The following is a 25,192-nucleotide window of genomic DNA, read 5'->3' as shown; positions in this document are numbered from 1 at the left end:
TTCTTCTTCTTCTCATTTTGGAAGCTGCGAACCTGCACTTCTGGTTCACTTAAGTAATTAAGTTTCATTCCTTCTCAAATCTTTGATGGTGTTGAAGACTGAATAGTTTAGTCTTACAAAATAAAGATTAAATCCTCCTACAAATGTACTTTAATATAGAATTTCTGTCCTAGCTTGATATCTATTACTGTCATAAAGACCATGACCAAAACAACAGGGGGAGGAAATAGTTTATTTCATCATGAAGGGAAGTCTGGGCAGGAACTCAAGATGTGAACCTGGAGGTAGGAACTGAAGCAGAGACCGTGGAGGGATGATGCTTACCCACCTGCTCTCCATGGCTTGCTCAGCCTGCTTTCTCTACCTGCCTGGAATAATAGCATTAGACACAATGAGCTATAAATTCCCCACATCAATCATCAGTTCAGAAAATGTTCCACAGGTTTTCCCTACAGACTACTGTAGGATAGATTAAGCTTTGTCGCAGGTGGAAGCAGTCTTGGCGGGCTTTACCTTTAGGGCACACCATGAATACCTTGTGAGAGACTGTTTGGAGCCTTCCTGGGCTTGGAATTCAGGAAGCCTACCTAGGAACCCCACCATGGCTATTGTTTTCCTAATTGACCCTCGAAGGGAGAAGGGACCGCCCTTTGCATATGACTGGGAAGAGGTAGAAGGAGAGAAGGAGAAGGCGCGGAGAGAGAGGAAAGGACCGGACCAGCTCGTGGGACTGAGACACCTAAGGACCCGTCCTGCCGAACGGATTCCAGGAGGTTTTAATCTTCTGTCTCTTTAACCTTTTTTTTCCTTCTTGTATATGCTAGTTGGGTTGTATAATAAAGTTTAATTGTTAATAAACTGAGCCAACATCTGGCGCCCAACGTGGGGCCCGATGGGTTCCACAATCCCTAATGATATGAGGGAAGATTCAGTATTCCACGGGATAGAAATGTTGTTTCAGGGTATTGGCAAAATTGCAACTGCTGTTGCAAAACTCTTTCCTGCATTATACTTAGAGGGAATTCTTTGTTTTCTCATTGTCCTTTTATTACAATATTTCATGCTTAGAAGGATTAGAAGACAGGCTAATGGTATAGAAAAGCCGGAAGGGTCAGTAAGTTCTATCCTTTTGGAAAAGATTGCAGATTTGACTGGACAGATAGAAAGGCTGAGGTATGAAAATAAAGGGATGGGAAAATGGATAGAATTTTTGGCATTTGGTAGTGATGAAGGACAGAAAATAGAGAGACCGGAAAGCCAGAAAAATCAGGAAGAGTCAATAAGCTCTATCCTTTTGGAAAGAATTACTGACTTGACTGAACAAATAGGCAAAATACAGAGAAAAGTGGAAGGGCTGGAAAAGCAGAAGGCACCTTTGGTTAAAAAGGGTGGAGAAGGTCAGAAACCAGAGGCAAAGGAAGCCAGACCGACCAAAAGGTCTTTGGAAGTAAATGTACCAGTGGAGGATACTTCCACAGTCACCCAGGCACCTTCAGCTTTTCCAGTCACTGTAAGACATGTAATCGAGCCAAATGGTGCTGAGGGTCATGACGAAATAGCCTGGTGTCCTGTAGACATGATGGATTTAAAACATTTTAAGGAATCCGTCATCAGATATGGTATGCATTCTAACTTCGTTAAACAAATGTTAAACAGCTGGGCCTATCAGAATAGACTTGTTCCCCAAGATTGGAAAAATTTAGTTTCAGCAGTATTGGAAGCAGCACAACAGTTACAGTGGTTATCATGGTGGCGAACAGAGGCTATAAAAATAGAACAAGAAAATATCGCACAGGGAATAAATATTAATAGAGATCAGTTACTTGGTGATGGACCATATACTAACATGAGAGAGCAAATTCAAGCTGACGATAGAGTGATTGAACAATGTCGTAAGGCAGCCTTGAGAGCTTGGGAGCTGGTAGAGGAACCTGGGAAAACAACTATTTCTTTTACTAAGGTGTTCCAAGGACCTCTGGAGCCCTTTACAGAATTTTTACAGAGATTAGGATCTGCTATGGATAAGGCGATGCCAGATTCTGATAACAAAAAGGCATTAAAACTTATCATGGCTTATAAAAATGCAAATGCTGAATGTAAGAAGGTGCTTAGACCGTTAAAGGAAAGAGGCGCTCCATTAGATGACTGGGTAAAGGAGACAGTTAATATCAACTCTCAGGAATATCAAAATAATATTGTGAGACAAGCTTTAGTCAGAGAGCCCAGATATCATAATACTCGGTGCTTTAATTGCGGTCAAATCGGTCATGTGCAAAAAAACTGTAGAAATAGAAGGCGCACTAACCCAGGAGAAAACGTAACTCATAGAAGAGAACAGGGGGGTTCTGGTTATGATGGTAATGAGGTACCAAGACTCCCAGGGTACTGTAGTCGCTGTGGAAAAGGGAAACACTGGGCTCGGGATTGTCAATCTAAGCGAGATGTGCAAGGCAATATCTTGCCGACGGGAAACGGCAGGAGGGGGCCATAGGCTCGGGCCCCCGTAAACAATGCCAGCCAAATTCCTTTGGCCAGTCAGGAAGTGACAAACCCACAGGAAAACGGGAACTGAGTGTTAGCGATCTAATGCATGCTACTGAAGGCAGTGCAGCCTTGGATCTGGCTTCAAATATGTCTCTTACCCTAACTCCTCAGGTTGAATGTTACAAATTAATACTGGTGTTTTTGGACCTTTGCCTTCAGGCACAGTAGGATTGGTTCTGGGAAGAAGCGGGCTGACTTCTCAAGGTTTTATTGTGCATCCTGGTATTATAGATGGAGATTCTAAAGGGGAAATAAAAATCTTGGTATATGTGAAAAAGAAGATAAAAATTGATGCCGGGGATAGGATTGCTCAACTCCTACTGTTTCCTTACATTAAGGGCAAAGCCGCTCCAGTGGAAAGGACTGGTGCGTTCGGGAGCACAGGGACCCGTGTGTTCTGGCAAACAGTAATTAATGATCAGAGACCTAAATTAATTATACAATTGAATGGTATTAAAATAGAAGGCTTGGTAGACAGTGGAGCTGACGTCTCCATCATTTGCCAAAAGTCTTAAAACCAAACTTGGCCACTTAAGAAGGTTTATACGAAAATTGTAGGAATTGGCAAGTTATCTCAAATAAAACAAAGTGTACAGTGGCTTGAGTGTGTGGGACCAGATGGGCAGATAGGGAGGCTGAAACCCTATGTGGCTGACATTCCTATAAATCTATGGGGAAGAGACCTTTTACAGCAATGGGGTACTCAGATAACTATTCCTGCAAATACTGAGATAAAGAAGGTTGAAACAATGGGTGAATTGGTATGCGCTTCTAGGGAAGAGATTAATGTAAGTGATCAGAGGCGACCACCAGCTATGCCCATTGTCCAACCTCAGAATTCTTCAGATTTAGAGTGTCAAAATTTATAAGAGGGGCCACTGCTGAGATACCAACCGCCTTGCCCCTAAAATGGATTTCAAACAGACCTGTATGACAGGAGCAGTGGCCCTTAACAAAAGAAAAGTTACAGGCGCTTCAAGGTTTAGTACAAGAGCAGCTGGAGGCTCAACACATCGAAGAATCTTCCAGCCCCTGGAATTCCCCTGTGTTTGTGGTAAGAAAGAAATCAGGTGGTTGGAAAATAATAACAGATTTGAGGGCCATAAACAAGGTGATTCAACCCATGGGTTCGCTTCAACCTGGAATTCCTTTGCCTTCCTTATTACCTCGGTCTTGGCATATAATTACAATTGATTTAAAAGATTGTTTTTTTACCATACCTCTACACGAGAAAGACAGGGAAAGGTTTGCTTTCTCAGTACCTACTCTGAACAGTAATTCTCCAATGAAGAGATATCATTGGAAGGTACTTCCACAGGGAATGTTAAATAGCCCAACTTTATGCCAGTATTTTGTACAACAACCTTTAGAAATACTTCGTAAGCTGTTTCCTCAATCTATCATATATCATTACATGGATGATATTCTGCTAGCTGATTCTGATCCTAGTACTGTAAAAAAAATGTTTCAGGAAGCACAAAGAATTCTGCCATGCTGGGGATTACAGATTGCGGTGAAAAAAAATACAAAGAGGAGATTCAATTACCTATTTAGGCTATAAAATAACTGAACAAGAAATTCGACCACAAAAGGTACAGATCCGTAGAGATCAATTACAAACTCTTAATGACTTTCAGAGATTATTGGGCGATATTACCTGGTTAAGGCCTACAATCGGGTTAGCTACCTATGAGTTAAGTAACTTGTTTCAGATTTTACAAGGGGATTCGGATTTAAACAGTCCTAGGTATTTAACTGCTGAAGCAGAAAAGGAGTTAATTCTGGTGGAACAAAAACTTCAAAAGGCATATGTGGATAGAATTGATCCTGAACTTGGTTACATTTTGGTTATTTTGCCTTCAAAACATTCTCCTACTGGGCTTCTCATGCAAAGGGAAGACCGGATTATAAAATGGATATTCCTGCCAAATAAACAAAGCAAAAAATTGAAAACATATATAGAGAAAATTTCTGAATTGATTACAAAGGGAAGAATAAGGTTGCGTCAACTGTCAGGGATGGACCCGGCGGAAATTGTAGTGCCTCTTACTGATTCTGAGATTATGTCACTATGGGTAATTAATGAAGATTGGCAAAAAGCTTGTAGTAATTATTTGGGAGACATTAACAATAGATACCCAAAAAGCAAACGTATACAGTTTATAAAAAGAACTAATTGGATCCTTCCAAGTATTGTAAAGAGGTCACCAATCTCAGGGGCACCGACCTTTCTCACTGATACAAATAAATCAGGTATGGCTGGTTATAAGTCTGAGAAAATGACCAAGGTGATTAAAAGCCCCTTTACATCAGTTCAAAAATCAGAATTATATACTATCCTTATGGTTTTGTTAGATTTTCCTGAACCTCTTAATATAATTACTGACTCTCAATATGCTGAAAAGGTTGTTTTGCATATAGAAACTGCTAAATTTACTCCTGATAACACAAAATTGACTACTTTATTTATAGAACTACAACAGGTCATCAAAAGCAGAAATTATCCCTTGTATATTACTCATATTCGATCCCATACAGGTTTACCAAGTCCATTGACAAAAGGAAATGAAGAGATCGACAAATTATTGATAGGTAATGTATTCAAAGCCTCCAAATTTCACGAAAAACATCATGTCAATGATAAGGGGTTAAAGAAAAGATTTTCTATCACTTGGCAACAAGCTAGAGAAATAATTAATAAATGTCCTACATGTTCCTTATATAGTCAACTACCATTACCTGCTGAAATTAACCCTAGAGGTAACAAAAGGAATGAAATTTGGCAGATGGATGTGTTTCATTTTACAAAATTTGGAAAAATGAGATATGTGCATCATACCATTAATACCTATTCAGGTTTTCAATGGGCAACTGCCTTAAGTTCTGAAAGGGCTGACTGTGTGATTACTCATTTACTAGAAATAATGACATTTATGGGAATACCTGCACAAATTAAGACTGACAATGCTCCTACATATGTGTCCCTTAAGATGAAAAACTTCTTTATGTATTATAATATAAAACATGTTACTGGTATACCTCACAATCCCACAGGACAAGCAGTTGTGGAAAGAGCTAATCGTACCTTAAAAAAAATGCTTATTAAACAAAAGGGAAGGGTAAAGACACCCAGGGATCGATTAAATAATGCTTTGTTGACTCTAAATTTTCTTAATGTAAATGATAAAGGGACGTCAGCTGCGGAGAGACATTGGATAATAAAAAAAACTAAAGAATTGGGGCAACCAATATTCTTCAAGGACTTGGAAAGTATAAAATGAAAACCTGCAGTAGTTTTGAGATGGGGTCGTGGGTATGCGTATGTTTCCACAGGGAGTGAAAATATATGGCTACCAACTAAACTTATAAAGATTAGATCTGACCATATAACAAGTGAATCTTAAGAGCTACCTGGTTCTTAACAGCTTAACACTGTTCCTTACAGCTTGGAGAACTAATGCCCTCTTCTGTCCTATTGGTGTATATGCAGGTAGAGCCCTGTATTTGCAAAAAACAAGACAATGCTAAAGACAGCAGACAGCATAGGTGATTTAACCCCAAAAGCATGCCTCTGGCACCTCGAGCAAGATGCCTCAAATGATGTTCCCTTGAAAAATTATATATGTACTAACATACCGGTACTAATGATTTCTAAAGTCTGCTTACTTTCAGAGCAAAAAACAGGACAATTATGAAGATCGAACTTCTGCCTCTGGCACTACTACTTCTTCCAGAAATTGCATGCATATTAACAATAAATCGGCTAGCCGAAAGGATCGATCCCAAAAGGACTGGACAAAAAACAGCTAGCTTTTCCAGCGCTTGGCCAATATATTATTTTTCTTGGGTACCCGAAAAATATTTTTCTCTTAAACAACATCAAGTAATTTTGAGAACATGACGCCCCCATTCCCAGTAGGTGGGATGTGTGTTTTTGGTGGGTTACCAATGCTCATCTTTGCCTAACGGGGTTATTTACAATTAATAAAAGTTCATTTGGGGATTTCTTTCTTCTATCTTTCTTTCTCTCTTACTTTCTATCCCTTTTAATATTAAGAAAAAGGGGGGAAGGAAGGGAGGATACAGGATTGTAGAATAAAAGGTAGATTATTGAATCTACTAACTTAAAAAATTCTACATTGGTATTGTAGATTGATGGAAATTTAAGACTTCTGATTGACGGAAATTTAAGACTTCAACTTTTGCTTCACATTGATATGAACTTAAATTGTATATTCCATTCATTTTTGCCTTATGTATTGTATGTTATATGTTGACAAAATATTGTATATTGTATGTCAGAAATTTACGTTCTTTTTGTTCGATGTTTATTTGATGTATTATTCATGTACCACTAATGTCTTATAAAAAACTGTTTGGAATCATCGGGGATAAAAGTTGGTATTTAGTTACGTAGAAATCCTATTAGATACTCACTTTGTTATAGAGCAGGTTTGTTTAATAGCTTGTCTATGTCTTCAAAGGAATAGATTGATAACTGTAAGAATAGATAGATTTGCTCTTCAAACTCTTCAGAGATCCACAGAATATGGCATTTAATGATGAGGGCTTTCCTGACAGAGAGAGACATCCGCTCCTGGCCGCCTCTCCATTTGCATCATTGAAGATGGGGGCTTCAAGAGACGCTGGTGACAGAATGGTCACTAGACGGAAAAACTGCTCTGCTACTGCTCTTATCTCTACGGCTGATGACAGGCTGACTGTCTGCAACGATCAACAATGATGCTGGAAAAATGACTGTCCAGCTTTAAAGAGAACAGATGGACCAGACCGTCGGATTTCCTGCTTCAAAAAGCAGTTCATTGGATGTTTTGGGCCAAAAGGCTGAAGACTGATTGCCCCAATGAAGGAGAGAATTCAGTGACTATCCAGGCAGTCTGCTCTCTCTGTACTCTGCAACTTGGAAGTTGCCTGCCAACAAAAGCAGTTCGTTGGATGTTTTGGGCCGAAAGGCTGAAGACTGATTGCCCCAATGAAGGAGAGAATTCGGTGACTATCCAGACAGTCTGCTCTCTCTGTACTCTGCAACTTGGAAGTTGCCTGCCAGCACTTCCTTTATTAGATAGATTTTCCTTCTTGGGTCTCTGATGGGATTGAAGACTAGATAGCCACAGTGTTACTAGAAGCTTTAGTAGATTAATAATTACAATTTCTCATGAAAGAAAAGGACTCTCTTTGATAGGATAGTGGTATACTTTCCCTTAGGTTAACAAGTATAAAAGGACTTTGTTATGTTCTTGATTCCTGATGAGTATGTATATATGTATATATGTATATATGTGTATATAGTTCTTAATTTTTTAGAGAGAAGGGTGAGGTGTAGGATAGATTAAGCTTTGTCGCAGGTGGAAGCAGTCTTGGCGGGCTTTACCCTTAGGGCACACCATGAATACCTTGTGAGAGACTGTTTGGAGCCTTCCTGGGCTTGGAATTCAGGAAGCCTACCTAGGAACCCCACCATGGCTATTGTTTTCCTAATTGACCCTCGAAGGGAGAAGGGACCGCCCTTTGCATATGACTGGGAAGAGGTAGAAGGAGAGAAGGAGAAGGCGCAGAGAGAGAGGAAAGGACCGGACCAGCTCGTGGGACTGAGACACCTAAGGACCCGTCCTGCCGAACGGATTCCAGGAGGTTTTAATCTTCTGTCCCTTTAACCTTTTTTTTCCTTCTTGTATATGCTAGTTGGGTTGTATAATAAAGTTTAATTGTTAATAAACTGAGCCAACAGACTACCTTGAAGGAGGCATTTTCTTAAGATATCTTCTCAGGTGAACCCAGCTTATAAGAAGTTGACCAAAGACTGTCCTTCCCAATTGCTCTTCCCTATTGAGCTGTGCTGATGTGTGCTGTGAAATCAGTTTCAACCCAGTTTTTAGCCTTTTTAACTTTTCTACTTCCTGTCAGTTTCTACATGACTTTTAATACTTAGAGATAATCTCAGAATGTTTTATACTTGTTTGTTTCCTGTCTTCTAGTTACTGCATTTTATACTGTTTCTGGCAGAAGGTAAAGGGTATTTTTTTGGTCATAAACCTTCCTACATTTATGATTCTTTTTTATTGAGACAGGACATCCTATGTAGTTCTGACTGGACTACAACTGAATATATAGGTGAGCCGACATCAAACTCATAGATATCTGCCATCATCTTCCTCATAAGTTCTAGAACTAAAGGTTTGTGCCACTGTGCCCTGCTCTAAACTTTCTTTTAATGTCACTGATTTTGGTAAAATGACATTATCAGTCACGTCAGGCAGCTTATTATATGTTTTGTCTTTCATCCTCACAACAAAAATTTGGACTATCTGTTTCTACTTTATGAATGTGCCATCCTCAGGCTCGGAGTAGACAGTTTGTCTTTGTTCCTGAAATTATATTGACACCAAGAAATGTTCTTGATATACCATATTTCATCATGGGTCAGTTGCTAAAAAGAATAAAGGTGGAAACACATCACTGTCAATCCCCAAGATTACAAACAGAAGAGATTAATAAAAAGGTGATAGCAATGAACTCCTCTGCTTTTTAAGGGTATTCAGCTATCTGAAAGTTCCTTTGATCATCTGGGTGTGGTGACAGATAGAAGAGTTATTTGGCTGTTTCCCATATGAGTCTTCAGACTGACCCCTGCACCCATTTTCCTGGAAGGAAGGGGAAGTACAGAAAGTTTGGGTGAATGTGGAGGTAAGACCGAGACCAAACACCAACAGAATAGCAGGCACAAGAAATCAGCTCCAGAAAGTGAATTTAGAATATAAAATACTTATAAAGTTTTACAGTTACTAAAAAATATTACAAAGAAACCAATGTACTTTACATCTTACTGAAGTGGGCAACATCATCTAAAAGGACACCCTCCTCTTTCAATACAAGAAAAAAAAACATAAGAACATGCATGGATTATGGATTTAAAGAGGAGTGAAATTTTAAGAAACATTTAAAAACCTGCAATTTAGGATAAGGTATCAAAATGGCAAATATGCAAGTGGGAAGGACAACTGTAATTCAGGGACTCACAAGCCTTTTTCTGTTAGGGTTACTATAATAGGATGCTACCTCTATGAGAGGATGCTACCAGGCCTAGTTTATGCAGGTGGTAATCACAATTGCTGTGAGCTAAGAGTATATTGCATGCCATACCTTAAAGACAAAATTTCACAGCATTGTACCTCCTCCTCTGCCTCTTGTGTCACTTTTCTCTAACAGAAAGTGATAACAGCACAAATCTATAATCATAAATAATTATTTAAAGGCAATCTGACAAAACCCTTTAAAACTAAACCATTTTTCCTGTTATTTTTGACACTATAACATAATTATATCATTTCCCCCTTCTTCTTTCACCCCTCCAAAATCTCCCATATACTCCTCCTTGCTCTCTTTCAAATTCATGATCTTTTTATCATTAATTATACTTGCAAGCATATACGTTTATACATATACATCTATAGTTCTACATATAACCTGCTCAGTATGTATAATGTTACATGTATTTATGTTCTCAGGGCTGATAAATTGGTATTGGATAAGTATTCTCTTCCCTGGGGAATATTATTTCTACCACTCTTAGCATTCTTCAGTTTCTAATAGTTCTTTTTGTAAGTGTAAGACCTCATGGATTTTCTCCCACACATTAGTCTGTCTATTGCTGTTTTCTTTATGCAGGTGGCTTTGCCATTACTAGAAGACAGTCTCACAAAAAAGTTTCTGATATGGCTCTTATAATATTTCTACCCCTTTTCTTCAGTGTTTCCTGGACCCTAGGTGAGGGAGTGTTTTGTAGATGTGACCATTGGGACTACACTCCACATTTCTCTAGTTTGATTGTTTGCAGTTTTCTGTAATGGTCTCTGTTGTTATGAAGAGAAGTTTCCTGGATGAGGTGCAAGGCCTAAACTCATTTAAACTTATCTGAGGTATAAGGACAAATATTTAGAGTGTAGTTATGGATTATGTTGGTTTAGTAAAGTGGTAGTTGTAGGTAATCCTCTAAGACCCGTGATTTTACTATCCCTGAGTAGTTGGGTAGGTTTCTAGAACCAAGTATGATTTGTCTTTTGTTTAGCAGGTCTTAACTCTGTTTGCAGAGCTCTTCATTGCTGCAAAGATGTATGTACCCTGACAGTACCCTTAAAGTTATCATGTCATATTGGTAATTGATATAGTTCATAGGAATCACTGAAGGGTAGGACTGCTGGTTTCTTTCTTCTTTTGGAAACTTTCATGATTCCTTCTGGTACCATTGAAACTACTTTTCATGGAGTAGGCTCAAAAAATAAATCAATAAAAAGTTTCTTTCTTTTTAAAGTCTACTCCATGAGTAGCAGCTTCCATGGTACCAGAAGGCATCATGCCTAGAAACAGAATTAAGAAAAAGTAAAGGTGACAACTATATGCTGCTATCAACAATGACAAGAACACTGACATTACAACTTACTAGGGATGTTTAGCAAGGAAGCAATAACCACATGCCTGGGTGTATTTCTCATGCTTGTTTACATATGGATGTCACTGGGCCCTACTTATCACTTAATGCCACAATTTCACACATTCCTGGCATAGTTTTTGGACTCTGTAAATGATATAAATTTAAATAATATTACTTATCTGTCTTCTTAATTTCTCCTTTGCCTTTTAAGTCAACTTCAAATAATTTTGTTTCTGTGAAAATCTCAAGATTCTTTTTTTTTTTCTGGCAGGAATGCATAGTTTCTTAGCTTCTTTAATGCTTCCTGAGTGTCTGTACCACATTTCTCTTTCAGCCGTCAACTATTTCTATTTTGAGCATAATTTGACTTCTTGGCTGACCTGCATGCTCTTTGAGTTCCAGTGATGTATAATTCCTATGTATGCATGTGTCTGTTCCAATGTGCTTAGGATAGGAAATAGAACCTGATTGGGTAGGGCAGGAACCCCAAAGAAGCAGTTCTGAGAATGTCCTTACTGGAGGCCAGGAACCCAAGGAGGAGGTTCTGTTTTTTGGTTTCTTGTTATGCCCCTTCCCCCTTTCCTAGAAACTATTTGTGAAGACATGACTGGATACCTCACAGTTTTGCCAACTCAATTGACTAGCTCACAGTGTTCTGTTCCACACCTCAAGCCATAAGTTCTTTTAAAAATTTTTTTATTTAAGTAATTTTCTCAGATTACATCTCAATTGTTATCCCTTCACTTGTATCTTCCCATTCCCCCTCGCTCCCACTTTCATCCTATTTCCCTTCTTTAGGTCTGTGACAGAAGGGGATTTCATTCCTCACTATAGGATCACATTCTTTCAGGCCTCTTCCTGGTAGCATGTTTACTTTTCCTCTGAGAATCAGCAGATCTCAACACCAAGGGGAAGTGGTCAAATAGAGGGCACCAGAATTCATGTCCTAGTCAGTCCCTGCTCTCCACACAGTTGTGGAGAATGTGATGTCCATTGGCTAGATCTGAATAGGGGTTCTAGGTTTACTACATGCATTGTCCTTCATTGGTACAGTGTCCAGATCAGCCAGCCTTAATGGTCTTCTTGAAGGATTCTAGAACACTCTGGATCCTTCTCATTCTCCATTCTTCCTTACCTCTCACAATAGGAAGTCCCAGTATCTATCCCAATCTCTGGCTAAGTGAAGACTTTCAGGTGACATCTCTGTTGGGCTAGTGTCCAATTATAAGTGAGTACATGCCATGTGTATATTTGTGGGTCTGGATTAAGTCACTCAGCATGATCATTTCTAGTTCCATCCATTTGCCTGGAAATTGCAGGATTTCCTTGTTTTTAATAGTTGAGTAGTATTTCATAATGTAAACATACTACAGTTTCTTTATCCATTCTTCAACTGAGGTGCATCTACCCTGTTTCTAGGTTTGGGCTATTACAAATAAGGCTGCTATGAACATTGTTCAGCATATGTCCTTGTTGTGTGGCAGAGCAACTCTTGGATATATTCCAAAGAGTTGAATAGCTGGGTCTTGAAGTAGTCCTATTCCCAGTTTTCTGAGAAAGTGTCAGATTGATTCCCAAAGTGGTTGTACAAGTTTGCACTCACACCAGCAATGAAGGCGTGTTCCCTTTTCTCCACATCCTCACCAGCATATGTTGTCACTTGAGTTTTTGATCTTAGCCATTCTGATAGGTATAAGATGGACTCTCACAGTCGTTTTGATTTACATTTCTCAGATGACTAAGGATGCTGAGCATTTCTTTAGGTGGTTCTTAGCCATTCAATACTCGTCTGTTAAGTTCTCTTAACAGTACTCGTCTCTTTAGTTCTAAGCCCCATTTCTTAATTCGGTTATTTTGTTTGGTGGTGTTTAATTTCCTGAGCTCTTTATATATTTTGGATATTAGCCCTTTGTCAGATGTAGGATTGGTGAAGATCTTTCCCCAGTCTGTAGGCTGTTGCTTTGTTCTGTTGACAGTGTCTTCTGCCTTACAGAAGATTCTCAGCCTCATGGCATCCCATTTATTAGTTTTTGGCCTTAGAGCCTTAGTTGGAGTTCTATTTAGGAAGTTGTCTCCTATGCCAATGATTTCCAGGCTCATCCTCATGTTTTCTTCTAATATATTTAGTGTCTCTGGTTTTATGTTGAGGGCTTTAATCCAATTGGACTTCAGTTTTGTACATGGTGATAAATATGAATTTACTTGCATCTTTCTATATGTAGACATCCAGTTTAGATCAGACGATGCTTTGCTTTTTCCATTGAATGGATTTGGCTTCTTTGTCAAAAATCAAGTGTTGTTATATGTGTGGATTTATTTCTGGGTCTTCAATTAGATTCCCTTGGTCGACAAGCTTATTTCTATGCCAATACCATGCTGTGTTAATTACTGTTGCCCTATAGTACAGCTTGAGATCAGATATGGAGATTCCTCTGGAGGATCTTTTATTGCACAGTATTGTTTTACCTATTCTGTTTTTTTTTTTCATATGAAATTGAAATCTTCAATGTCTTTAAAAATTGTGTAGGTATTTTGATAGGGATTGCATTGAATCAGTAAACTGCTTTTCCAAGATAGCCTTTTTAATTATGTTAATTCTCCCCGTCCATGAACAAGGGAGATCTTTCCATCCTCTGATGTCATCTTCAATCTCTTTCTTCAGAGATTTAAAGTTTATTTCAAACAAGTTTTTCACTTGCTTGGTTAGAGTTTTTCCTAGATACTTTATATTGCCTGTGGCTATCATGAAGGGTGTAGTTTCCTTAATTCCTTTCTCAGCATGATTGTCATTTTTATACAGGAAGGCTACAGACTTTTTTTTTAAAGTTAATTTTGTATCCAGCCACTTTGCTAAAGGTGTTTATCAGCTGTAGGCATTGTCTGGGGGAATTGTGAGAGTCACTTCTGTATACTATCATGCCATCTGCAAAGAGGGATAATTTGACTTCCTACTTTGCCATTTGGATCCCCTTGGTCTCCTTTTGTTCACTTCTTGCACTGGCTAGAACTTCAAGAACTATATTGAAGAAATATAAAGAAAGTGGGCAGCCTTGTCTGGTCCTTGATTTTAGAGGCATTTCTTTGAGTTTTTCTCCATTTAATTTGATGTTGGTTACCGGCTTGCTATATATATCCTTTATTATGTTTAGGAATGTGTCTTGTATCGCTGATCTCTCCAAAAGTTTAAACATGAATGGGTCTTGGATTTTGTCAAATGCTTTTTTAGAATCTAAGGATAAATTCATGTGTTTGTTCTTTCAGTTTTTTTTTTATGTGGTGGATTACATTGAAGGATTTCCGTACCATCCCTGTATGCCTGGAATGAAGCCTACTTGTTCATAGTGAAAGATATACTTGATGTGTTTTTTCATTAAGTTTGTTAGTATTTTATTGAGTATTTTTGCATCAATGTTCATAAGAGAAATTGGTATGAAATTCTCTTTCTTTGTTAGGTCTTTGTGAAGTTTAGGTATCAAGGTGAGGGTGACCTCATACAATGAGTTTTGTAATGTTCCATCCATTTCTATTTTGTGGTGTAGCTTGGAGAGTATCAGTATTAGCTCTCCTTTGAACGTTTGATTGAATTCATGGCTGAAAATCCTTGGCTTTTTTTGTTGGGAGACTTTTAATGACAACTTCTATTTCTGTAGGAGAAATAGGACTATTTAATTTGTTTATCTAATCTTGATTCAACTTTGTCAAGTGGAAGTGATCAAGAAAATGTCCATTTCCCTTAGATTTTCAAATTTTGTGGCATATAAGCCTTGAAGTAGAACCTTATGATTCTTTGTATTTCTTCAGTGTCTGTTGCTATTTCTCCCTTTTCATTTCTGCTTTTGTTGATTAGAATAGTGTCTCTCTGCCTTCTAGTTAGTTTGGCTAATGTTTTGTCTATCTTGTTGATTTTCTTGAAGAACCAGCTCTTGGTTTTGTTGATTTTTTAAAAAATTATTCTCTTTGTTTCTAACTTATTGATTTCAGGACTGAGTTTGATTATTTCTAGCTGTGTACTCCTCTTGGGTATTTCTGCTTCTTTTTTTTTCTCTAGGGTTTTCCAATGTGTTGTGAAGTTACCTTTATAAGATGTTTCCAATTTCTTTATGAAGGCACTCAGTGCTATGAATTTTCCTATTGTTGCTTTCAATGTGTTCTGAAAAATTGCGTATGTTGTTCCATCATTTTTGTTGAATTTTAGGAAGATCTTTTCTTTCTTTCTTTCTTCTCTGACCCAGTTGTCATTAAGTAGAGAGTTGTTTAGTTTCCATGTGTGTGTAGGCTTTTAAAATTTTTTGTTATTGTTGAAATCCAGCTTTAGTCCATGGTGATCTGATAGGATCCATGGTATTATTTCAATCTTCTTGTATCTTTTGAAGCTTGCTTTGTGACCTACTATATGATCAATTTTGGAAAAGGTTCCGTGGGATGCTGAAAAGAAGGTATAATTTTTTGTGTTTGGGTGAAATATTCTGTTGCTTTCTGTCAGATCCAATTGATTCATGACATTGGTTAGTGTCATTATTTCTCAATTTAGTTTCTGTTTTGTTGACCAATCCTTTGGTGAAAGTGGGGTGTTGAAGTCTCCTCCTATTAATGTGTGGGGATAGATGTGTGGTTTAAGCTTTGTTAATTGTTTTTTTTTTTTTTTTTACAAATGTGGGTGCCCTTGTTTTGGAGGCATAGATGTTCAGAATTGTGATGTCATCTTTGTTGACTTTACCTTTGATAAGTATGAAGTGTTCTTCCTCATCTCTTCTGACTAATTTTGGTTGAACATCTATTTTATTAGATATTAAAATAGCTACACCAGCTTTTTTCCTGTATCTATTTGCTTGGAATACCTTTTTCCAGCCATTTATCCTGAGTTAATGTCTATCTTTGTGTCTGAGATGTGTTTCTTGAATGCAGAAGAATGTTGGGTCTTATTTACACATCCATTCAGTTAGTCTGTGTCTCTTTATTGGATTATTAAGACCATTGATGTTGAGAGATATTAATGACCAGTGACTGTTAGGTCCCTTGATTTTGATGTTACTTGCAGTAGAGTGTTTGTGTGGTTATTTTTGTAACAGTGTAGTTATATATTTCTTGTGTAATTTTCATTATAGTTTGTCACATTGGGTTGGAGTTTTCTTCTTGGTAACTTCTATAGGGCCAGATCTGTAGATAGGTACTGTTTGATTTTGTTTTTGTCATGGAATATCTTGTTTTCTCCATCAATAACTATTGAAAGTTTCACTGGGTATAGCACTCTGGCCTGACATCTGTTGTCTCTTAGGGTTTTCAGGACCTTTGTCAAGTCCTTTCTTGCTTTTATGGACTCTGTTGAGAAGTTGGGTGTAATTCTGATCGGTTTGCCATTATATGTGACTTGGACCTTTTCCCTTGCCACTTTTAATATTTTTTGTTGTTCTGTACATTTTGTGTTTTGATTATTATGTTGTGTGAGGATTTTCTTTTCCAATCTATTCTATTTGGTATTCTGTAGGCCTCTTGTATGTTTATATGCATCTCCTTCTTTAAATTGGGGAAATATTCTTCTATGATTTTGTTGAAAATATTTTCTGAACCTTGGAGCCTGGAGTCTTCTCTTTCCTCAATCCTTATTATCCTCAGGTTTAGTCTTTTCATGGTGTCCTTGATTTCTTGGATGTTTTGTGTCAGGAAATTTTCAGATTTAGCATTTTATTTGATGGCTGTTTCAAGTACTTCCATTGAATCTTCTACTCTCAAAATTTATTTCTCCATCTCTTGAATTCTGTTAGAGAGGTTTGTCTCTGCATTACTTGCTTCCTTCTCTAAGTTCTCTCATCTCTGGCTTTCTTCTATCTGTGGTGTTATCATTGTTTCCACTTTCATCTTCAGACATTGAACTGCTTTATTGATTTCCTCCATCTGATTGTTTGTGTTTTCCTGAATTTCATCTAGTGCCTCTCTATGGGCCCAAACCCTGGGCTCCCCACTGGGTCAGCAGAGGCCAATGCTGGTGCTCTGGAGCCCAAGAATTAGATGGAGGTAGTGTAGATAAAGCCAGTTATCTTGCCTTTGGCCAGGCTTTAAAAACCATCCCCTTGGGCACTGAGGCTTTGAGGACCTAGGCTCAGTACACTCTAGGGTACCATAACCCTTGCTGGCTTGTGGGGGTTGTCTAGGATTCTGCCTAATTCTTCCAGGCTGTGGGGCCTAGCTTCAGTCCCACTTGAGAGAGCAGATACTGCCCTCTGGTCTGTGGGAATTGTCTGGGCTTCTGCCTGATCCCTTCAGGCCAGTTCATCAGTCTCATCTGGTTTTGTGCAGGTACTCTAGCTGTGTTGCAGTAGTTGGTCAGGCTCCACCAGTTATTGCAGGAATGGTTTCCTAGGTTGGGACGGGTACCTAGGTTTCTGCCTAATCCCCTCCGGCTGGTCCAGACCCTCCCAGAAGCATGGGAGCTCTTACTAAGCTATAGTGGCCAGCCAGGCACCTACCCAATCACCCAATCAACCAGCCAGATCAGCTCCATCCTAGTGTTCAGGAACAGTCTGCTAGGGTGGAGATTTCAGCCTGATCCCTTCAGATTGTCCTGCCTTAGATCAATCAACACAGAGTGTGCCACTTTGAAGCTAGAGCTTGAAGGCATGTCCACAGCTGCCCAGGCCCCTGTGTGGGCCCTGGGTTCCTCTGTGGACTGGTAGTCCCAGATCCAAACTCCCCCATGACTCTGGGCCAGCCAGTTCATAGATCAGTCAGTCAGAGAGGGAGACAGAGAGCTCAGGAGAAGCATACATGCTCACCTGTGTTGGGCTTTGGATGTGTGGTTGCTAGCCCCTGGGGCTTTCTCAGGACTCATGGGTCGGTCTGAGGTCAGAACCACCTGTTTTCCTGTGTTTTTTCCATGCCCATAGCTCCAGGCTGGTGTTTCACCACCCACAGTTCAGTCTCAGACACCAAGTCCCTGATATAGTGCAGGGCAGCAGCTCACTGATGGGTAAGGGTCCAGACTCTGGGGACTGAGCACTCATCCTCTTTGGGCCAGGTGGGTGGCCTGAGGTTGGACCCACCTATGCTCTGCACTTTGCAGACCCCTCTCACCTGGGGCTCTTCAGATTTGGCAGTCCGTAGCTCCCAGCCTGACCACTAGTCTCTATCCTGCAGATTAGATCCCCTTTGTCTCCATGACATAAGTTCTTTAAGAATCCCCAAGACTAGTACAAGATGACACCCTATTTCCTGGGACTTACTCAAGCTATGTAGGAGCGCTTTGCTCTCACCTACACTCCCACTTAAGAATCTTCAGTACCTTTTTTTCTAAAACTAATGCCCTCTGGTCAATAAATTTCATTCTGTTGATTCCCTAGACAAGAACGTAAAAACAGCTTTGGTGACAGACAAGTTTTCTGGAATCTAGCCTCTGATGCTCAGCTTATATGAGGCTAAAGGAAAGTACTCCATCAATCTCAAAGGTATTCCAAAATTTCCAATACCAAATAGATGCAGATAGAAATGTTTAGTCAATGAAAGAGAGATGATGAATTGATGAATGAGACAATAGACAGGAACTCTGATTGATGGATTGATCCTTTGTCATCTCTGGGCTACTAGTGAATGGAGTTCAGAGTTATTAATGGTCATATTTCTATCTGAGATATGTTATCAATTTACTGTGTTCCATGTTTATTGTTACCTGACCTGCATTGTTATTATCCATACAATTCCGTACCAAGCAGATGATATGCCCCCCCCCCACACTTTACTTTAAGCTTGGTAACAACTATGAAATGTGATCCAGTTTATTCCTGCTCCACAACTGAGTAGGAAAGGTCCATAGGGATCATACACTTACCTGAAATGAAACAGTTATCAAAGAGCTGAAGTAGCATTTTAAGCCATGTCAACCTAGTGACAAAGGCACACAATTAGTTTTAAAATGAGAAGCATAACCAGGGCTTTCTGTGGCATGTCCACTATTTTATTTAAACTCTTTGTCTTATTCTTTTATCTCAATAATCTTAACAAGACATCCCGTAATGGCAAAGATAATCAGTGTAGGGAGATTTGGTTTTCTATACATAGTAAAACTCTGAAGGAAAAAAGTCTACCTTTTTGTTTCAGCAGTTTGCCAATGTATCTGTAACTTGCAGCACTGAAGAATGTAGTGTTTCCAAAAATGGTTTCTGTAGGCTGTTAATCGGCTATTCTGTGTTCCAATGCTTTGAGATATGTGGGATTAAATATAGTTTGATTTGATTTTTAAGTATGTTGTGTAAGACTTCTTTGATCTACTAATGCATATGTAAAACTACAACTAAAGACAGAGATTAGTAATTTGAGAGACATAGACATCATCCATCTATATCATTTTTCTCTAAATATCAAGATGAACATTTTAAATGATCATTTAAGGTACCCTGCTTTTAGAAACTCTTACAAAAATATCACTGCTATTTCATGAAGTGCTGTGCATACAGATCCATAAGTGTTCTTCCAGAAAGATGCTATTCCATAGGCAGAAGCTTTGTCTAAGTAGAACTGAAAACTACAGACAATTTTCTGGACCATTATTTTGGTTCCAAACCTTAAAAGCCTAGAGCAAATGTTCAAGTCACTCTCTCTCCCCTTATATCTTCAGGCACTTCAATAAAATGGACATTATAAAAAGTAGTTTTCAAGACTTTTGTGAGGGAAGAAGACTATTAGTTATACAAATATAAAGGAAAGGCACACACTTTTGGTCCTTTGCCTACAAGAGTTAGGGTCATGGACACAAGCACTCTCTGTTACATAGATGTATGTCAACTTGACATAAACTGAGAGGAGGATACTTCAATTGAGGGAATGCCACCATAAGATAGGTCTGTGGGTCAGCCTGTAGGACATTTTCCTAATTAATTTTTGAAGGGAAAGGGCCCAGCAGATTGTAAGAGGTGCCATACCTAGGCTGGTTGTTGTATAAGGAAACAGGCTGAAAAAGCTAGGGGAAGTAAGCCAGCAAGCAGCATGTCTCCATGGCCTCTGTATCAGCTTCTGCCTCCAGGTTCCTGCTGTGTTTGTCTTTCCTCGCAGATGGACAACAATGTGGAAGTGTAAACCCAATAAACTTTTTCCTCCATAATTTTGTTTTGGTCATGTTGTTTCATCACAATGTAACTAAAATACATACTTAATCAAACTTTGTTGCATTCACCGGAGAATGTCACTATCTCTTTTCCTAAATGAAGAGACTAGAATTTGGAACTTATACCTAGTTTTTTTATGCTAACATATCTAAAGGAAAAGGAAGGGAATTTCATCCAATTCTTTAACTTTTGATTTACTAACTTCAATTTCAAAAGTAACTATGATAATAAAAATGAAATATTAAAAACTCTTATACCCCTTGAGTGCCAGTCATTATTATAAGTAAATTTATATAGTATTCAGTACAATTTTAGCTACATAAATATTTTCTATACCATAAATAATACATATATTCATTATTTTTGCATGTATGGCACATGGGCAAATGTGTTCACATATGTAAAAGTACAAATGAACATGGGTGTACATGCACCTGGAGGCCAGAGGTTGACTGCAGATGTGTTCTTCAGTCATTCTGCATCCTATTTTTGAGCATAGAGTCTTATTGAGTCTTGAGCTCCCTGGTTCAGCTAGGCTGGCTGGCCAGTGAGTTCAAGAGCTCCCATAGTCTTAGCCTTTCTAGCACTGAGATTATGAGTTTATGGCCTAATATTTCATGTAGTTGTAGAATAATCCAAACTCAGGTTCTTGTTTTTGTGTAAAAGCACTTTGTACACACATTTGCTGAGTTAGCCATATTTCTTTTCCTGTATTGTTTTCTTAGTAGTATTTTTCATTAAAATTTTGTTGATTCATTATATATTTTTATGTGTATGAGTGATTTTTTCCCTGCATGTAAATATGTGTACAACATATATGTCTGGTATCATAAGGTTCAGAAGAGAGTACGAGACTTCCTGGAACTGGATATATGCATGGCTATGCTCTTGCCATGTGGGTGCTAAGAATGAACCTTGGTCCTCTGCTAGATCAGGAAGTACTCTCATCCAGTGAGTCAATTATTCAGCCTCCTGGAATAATTAAATCAAGCTAGTCAATATCCTATTATTGAAATAGTATATTCATGAAGATGAAGATATTTGAAGTTTGGAAAACATTTGAAAAGTTCATTGGTATTGATGCCAGTAACAGTAGGTTTTAAGCCATACCTGATTATTTGTTGTATTTTGATAAAAATTATTAATTCATGCCTTTCTGTATTTATTGAATAGACACTAAGTGCTAGTGATTGCTACTTGATGTTAGTTAAAAGAAGAGAAAACCTTGAAAGAGTGACTAGCCTTTGCTATGGAATTGTGAGCAGCATGTGCTTGTAGGTTGGGCTATGCTTTCTTCACTTTCATTCCTGGGCTTGGTATTTTCATTTTCTTCATTATCTACTTATTTATATGTGAAACATAAATGACAGGGCAGTGAAGTGTCTACACAGAAAAGATGTTTAGCCTAGATTTCTTCTACCTTTTAACTTTAAAGACCCATCATGTCTGGGAATGTAGCTGCATGCATTTCCAGACTTAATGTGTTTGTGGTAGGTGCACAGTAGGAAAGCAAGTTGTCTCTCATGATAGCACTTTGCCCCACTGCTACATCTCAACACAGTAGACTATAAATCTGAGACTTGACTGCAAAGTGAAATAGTTTGGCAGAAATTCTATGGTTCCAAACTATTTGGTTCTTCCCCTCAATATTTATTTGTACTTGTACTGGACTTGTCTCTTCTTAGCCCTTTTCAAAGCTGAACGATATGTTTCACTGTGTTGATAAGCCATCTTATTTATGTAGCATTTCATTTCCTGATGATAAGCTTATACACACAATTACAGAGATGTCTTTTCTGTATTAAACTGCAACAAGAATATAATATGTGGTTAGAATGAAAAGCACATCATTTCTTTCCTTTTGGACATCATCAGAAAGTGGGCATTGTCAGCTGGCTTCAGGCAATGAGCTGAAGTCACTCGAATACCTTCTCATATGCATTATGTTGTATAAATGGGATTTAAGAGGTTGATTTTTTATTTTTATGTTTACTGACATTTTTCAGAAAATGATCACTGATCTCTCAGTGAAATTTTTCTGGTAAGTTTGGGGACCAATTTAAAGTCTGGTAACAAATCTTTCTAATTAAATCACGTCTGCATTACTATAATTGGAGAGAAGTTTCCGACCTTTTGATGAACTGGTTTACATAATTATTTTGATTTTTAAAATTTTATTGGCCTTTAAGATAATTTCATATACATATGTAACATATTTTGAAAGTAGCCACCTTCCTTGCCTTCTCTTGCCTCCTTCTCCCATTAAAAATGCTTCCTGTAAGCAGCCTTGGTCCTGAAGGAATTTGTTAAATAATGTATTTGAAATGTTAAAGCACAAATGTCTAGTGAATATTGCTAACAATGCATCTCATACTGTGTTTTCTAAATTTATTAACTCATATTAAATTTTACGGAAGCCTCTTGGAATACTCTGATAGCATGATTCCCATTGTTCTGGTTGACAAAGAAAGTGACAAATTAAAGAATGAAAAGAAACAGAATTACATTTCTATATTTTCTAGAAATTGAAGTACAGGATGCATAAGTTCATTGTTAATTCTAATCACACTTAATAAGGATTACTTAGTAGCTTATGTCCATACTAAAATATTTTCAAAACCAAGGACCTTCTTTGTATCTTTGCTTTCATGAAACCTAATATATTAATGTGTTTTGTTGGATTATATTTTGAATGAATTTCTCAAAATAATACACACATAAGTTTTAATAAATAGTTTTGTTTTACTTGAATGAGTTGGAAATTGTTTACCATCATAAATTTTAACTATAAATGATTGAGCTGTTTCAATTATTACTGGAATTTTGTTTTAATAGTTAACTCTTTACCAACATAATAACCCATGACCTTATCTCATTAATTTACTCACTCACTCACTCACTCACTCACTCACTCATTCACTCACTCACTCATTTATTTATTGATAGACTCAAGGTGTAATTATATTAGTTGCCTACTATAATTATAAACTACATTATATGAATTTCCTGTTTTCTCACACATTCTTTTTCTCATCCTGGCCTCTTACCTTAGCTCCTTCACAGAACTTTTAATGATAAATGATGCTCAGAACTTCTCATACCTCCTCCTTTCTTGCTATAAAATAGAAATGATGATGATTCATGCACTTGTTCTTTGGGGTGAGAGATGACGAAGAAACAATTATTTTAAGAGAACTGTTTTGATGACAGACAAGTAGAGAGCAGAATGATTTCACAATAGATAACTTCATTTTAACGAATGAACTGTGGGGCTGAGTGATGCAGAGGGGCCACATGCCTTCACAAGGGTCTCATGACATTTCTGTATACTTCCTCTGTCTTTGCATTTTGAGACATGTCTTAGATTTCTTCCTCACAAAACTGCAAGGATTCCTCCCCACTACACAACACTTTTCACTAGTCTCTTGTACTTCAACTTTTCTTTTCTTTGTCAATCAGTACTTTTCCAAGTATAGCCACAACCTGATCACAATCATTCTGTGGCTCTTCCTGTCCACATGAGCTCCTCAAGTACTCATTGGCTTCTGCTTTCAGGCTAAATTTATTTTAGGACAATTATTTCTAATGATTTTTTTCACATCTGACTCTGGTCAGACTGGACATATACCATCCCCTGTTCTATATGCACTAAGGAGAGACTGTTAACTTCATGTTGACATCTCCTACTCCCTTCTCTGAATGTAAGATCTACTCATTCTTGATGACTCCATTGCCATTTCAACCCTTCATTAAATCATTCTTGATCTCCCAAATTAGAAACGTATTTCTCTGTCTTTGAACTCAAAATCTGAAAGCACTTTCCCTTTAAGTCCCATGCCACTTACAAATTTTTGATGAAACGTAATGATTCATATAGAATATAGTAAAATTCTAATGAGTTATTAAGGTTTTCTACACATTTTTAGACTAATTTATCTTTTGATAGGGTGAAGGCCCGGTTTTATTTTACTATGTGTTCAATTAATGTTAAAGGAAGACAAAATGGAATGTGTAAACTATTCAGTGAATTAAAATGAGTGATGCTTCTAGGGAAGAGAGTTTAGTCTCACTATCACCCAGTTTTTGATCATATACTTAGTATGCTGTATAGCAGAATTTTCTGATCAAGTGTTCAGATTACTGACAGTCTCTAAGTACAACAAAGGATTTGAAATTAGCAAAAATAAAAATCCCTTGAGCAATAATGAAAATAGCTATCACAAAGCTTCTTTAAGTTGATGCATGCCCTCAAGCTAGCTGGAGCTTATGTGGTTAGTCTTAGATGTTAACTTGAGTTACTGATTTAATGAGCTTATGTAGTTGCTATAGAAACTAATAGCAATCAGAAGGAGCAAACATACCATGAGGGAGAAGGAAGAATGAAAGCAAAGTGTGTGACATTTTATATTAGCCTGAAAATTACTGCTGCCCTAGTGTTATGGCTCTTAGAGATAATTTTTTAATCAAACACAACTCATTAGGGATTTTTATTTTGCAAATATTTCCATCAGAAGCAACTCCCAAGTTGTATTTGTTATTTATATAAAGGCATTAATTCCACTAACCTAGGTATAATTACTACAAAGATACCTTGCTGTAAAGTTTATTGACATCTCCACATGAGTTTAATGACAAAATCATGAATAGTGGGACTAGAGTAATAGATAGTTCAATGGTTAAAAGTATTTGCTCATCTGCCAGTAGACCCAAGCTTTACTTCCAAGAACTCTTGTCAGACATCTCCCATATTTATAACTCTAGCTCCAACATATCTAACTCCCTCGTTTGGCTTTCATGGAAATCTGCACTCATGTGGCACGTATATGTGCATGTGCATGCATGCGTGCACACACACACACACGCACACACACACACACACACACACACACAGAGAGAGAGAGAGAGAGAGAGAGAGAGAGAGAGAGAGAGAGAGGGGTTCATACATATAAATAAAAAACTGTAAAAATATGAATGGCAAATATTGTTATTTCCAATTAAATATGTAAAAACGAACTATATAATTGGATTTAAAGATTATTATTAATAAATAACATAGCAAACAATCAAGCACATATCTTCTATACTCTAGATAATTTCTATTTATACA

At 37.8% G+C, this 25,192-nt stretch overlaps 1 long non-coding RNA gene across 1 annotated transcript in view; it reads left to right on the top strand.

The window, feature by feature from the left end:
* The first annotated feature begins 12,166 nt into the window (after positions 1 to 12,166).
* The window catches only part of LOC311595174, a 55,674-nt gene continuing 42,648 nt past the window's right edge, over positions 12,167 to 25,192 (top strand). The window contains exons 1-2 of the long non-coding RNA XR_014778347.1: positions 12,167 to 12,221; positions 18,328 to 18,432. This is a non-coding gene — a long non-coding RNA (uncharacterized lncRNA). The remainder of the gene's footprint in view (positions 12,222 to 18,327; positions 18,433 to 25,192) is intronic.

Source organism: Acomys minous, assembly GCF_964271855.1.
Source record: "Acomys minous genome assembly, chromosome: 3".
Taxonomy (NCBI): domain Eukaryota; kingdom Metazoa; phylum Chordata; class Mammalia; order Rodentia; family Muridae; genus Acomys; species Acomys minous.
The sequence above is the reverse complement of the archived record's forward strand: the minus strand, read 5'-3'. Positions and strand labels throughout refer to the sequence as shown.